Genomic DNA, 2,549 nt, shown 5'->3' with positions numbered 1-2,549 from the left:
TGCCTGGCAGCAGCAGCCCGGTGTGAGAGTTTGCCGCTGTTATCGTTGAGAAATACTTGAATCCTTGATGCCGTGGAGGTCTTGCTGACTGCGCTGTCTGTGACGGGATCCCGAGCACAGACTGTTGAGGGTGCGGCAGGCGCTGGCACTGGTGAGGGTTCCTGGCTCTCACGCCAGGACTGGAGCCAGGTCTTCCAGTTGCGTGAGGATAGGAGGGGACTTCAGCAGGGTGACGGGGCTGTCGCTTATGCTTTTTCTTGTCTTGCCTGCAGATGGCAGCACGCCCTGGACCTCCCTGAACCGCGGGCGGTCCTGAGGCTGGACAGCAGAGAAACAAGAAAATGGAGTCCCTTCTACTGGAGGCCGGAATGCCAGCCACCCGCCGTGGGTGAGTGCAGAGCTCGACCGGAGTTTTCCTCTTATTTGTTCTACATTATTTGTTTTTCAGTACAGGAATTGATGCAGATCACACATGTTCAATTTTGATGTCGTTTCTTGATTTTCAATTTGTTTACAAAAATGGAAAACAATAGCAGTGTAACCAGAATTATTCCTAGAAGGTCTCAGACAGAGTGGAGGACAAGGGGCATCCTCTGCATTGTAAGTGTGGCCTCCCTTCCTATCTGCACCTGGGGCCTGTCCCCTTTGCCATCCAGGGAGGAGGTGCCCACCCTAAACAGTTCAGCAAGTGTGTGGTAAGCCACGAGGGTGAGGTGTTCTCTGCACCATCCCTACTATCCTTCATCCAGTTGCTCACAAGGCAGACTATTCACCTATGGCCAGAGAGCTGTCACTGGCCCTGCAGATCCCCCCAGACCTGGTAGCCCCTTGGTGGTCTTCTTCCTCTGATCCTCCTCTCCTCCCACACCTATTTCACAGCTATAACTTATTCACCCTAAGATCTTAGTTGTGCTGCAGTCTGCGCAGTTGAAGGGGGATTGTTTGTGTTCTGTTTTAATCCCATTTCTTAGCTTTGTGCTCAGTAGAAAATAATTTTTCATATTTGGGGATAAGGATACCTTCTGCCCTCTATGCCAAGGGCTCCTACTCCACTTCTTGGCCTTCTAGTGAATTTCAACATCTGCTAGGTTTGGCGATGTCTCTCCCTTAGCTGCCACCCCTTCAGGGCCCTGCCTGACAAGGATTCTGTGACATCTTCCCTTAGTGGCCCAAGTATTCTTTGAAGGGAACTTGATGATGCCTTATCCTTCACCCCAACCTGTGAGTACCTACTATGCGTCAGACACTGAACTGCAGAGCTTACATCTCATTCAGTCCTCACAAAACCCTGGAGAAATAGGTGATATTATTCCTTTGTTACAAATCCAGAAATCAAGGCCCAGAGATTAAAGACTTATACAGGAGCTAAGACTTACAGAGCAAACCAGGGTGGTCCCCCGAGGTCTCTGTCTCTCTTGCCTCTTACGGGAAAGTGAGCCCAGCCACTTCTAGGTACAAGATGAATTACATTTATGTTGTAACGACCTGAAAAAGGAATAAAGTGAAATTAATGAGAAACAAAATTATAATCCCCGAACAACCCCCATATTTAAATTTACTATCCTAATTTTACATAATACTGTTTTTCTTATCTACTTCATTTAACCTGAACTGTTGGCACATACTGGTAAAATTTGCCTTTATTACTATTAATAGTTGCCTTATGTGCATCATTACAATTTGTACCAGTTAATGCAAAATTGTTTTATTGCTCATTCAAAGAACTTGTAATTTCCATAAATTGGAAAAATTTGATTTAAAAATTTTAGAAGTCTTCCTCCACACCCAGGAGGTTCAGTGACATGTTTGAAGAAACACACCAATGAATACTAAACTCTCTGAATGTGACACTGTCTCAACCTAGTTCTGGTAACTGATGCAAAAGAGAAAGTTCCTCAACCTAAGTCTAAACTGTTATCAGAATCAATTATTTTGTAATCAGGTCTCTCATATTTTAAGTGAGAGACTGAACGTTTTAAATGTTACAGTTAAACCGTGGTCATTGAAAGCAAAGCTGTCATTTGTACCAGAAGTATCTTCCCAAGACTGCTTTGGGGCATTTCTTCTCTGGTCTCTCTGGACAAATAGCCTCAAGGACACATTAACTGTGGGCATTTCAAACTGGCAGACTTCAACAACTGTCCCTTTAGCCACTAACTTGTGATTGTGTGGCATTTTTTCCTTTTTTCCTATTTCCTTTTTATAACAGCTTTATTGAGATATAATTCTCATACTATGCAATCTACCCATTTAAAATGTACTGTTCAGTGGTTTTTAGTGTGTTCACCAGAACCAATTTTAGAACATTTTCATTACCCCAAAAAAAATCCCTGTACCCCTAAGTTGTCGTCTCCCCATTCCCCATCTCTCCCAGCCCCTGGCAACTACTAACCTACTTTCTGTCTCTATATATTTGCCTATTGTAGATATCATACAAAAAGAGTCATATGACATGTGGACTTTGGTGACTAGCTTCTTTCACTTAGCATAATGTTTTCAAGGTTCGTCTATATTGTATCATGTGTCAGTACTTCATTCCTTTTTTTTTT

General features: G+C 43.7%; 1 long non-coding RNA gene across 1 annotated transcript in view; it reads left to right on the top strand.

The window, feature by feature from the left end:
- Positions 1-285: 285 nt before the first annotated feature.
- Positions 286-2,549, top strand: part of LOC105821017 — a 78,862-nt gene continuing 76,598 nt past the window's right edge. The window contains exon 1 of the long non-coding RNA XR_001138042.1: positions 286-388. This is a non-coding gene — a long non-coding RNA (uncharacterized LOC105821017). The remainder of the gene's footprint in view (positions 389-2,549) is intronic.

This window comes from Propithecus coquereli, unplaced genomic scaffold (genome assembly GCF_000956105.1).
Source record: "Propithecus coquereli isolate 6110/MARCELLA unplaced genomic scaffold, Pcoq_1.0 Scaffold553, whole genome shotgun sequence".
In the NCBI taxonomy this organism is placed as follows: domain Eukaryota; kingdom Metazoa; phylum Chordata; class Mammalia; order Primates; family Indriidae; genus Propithecus; species Propithecus coquereli.
The sequence above is the reverse complement of the archived record's forward strand: the minus strand, read 5'-3'. Positions and strand labels throughout refer to the sequence as shown.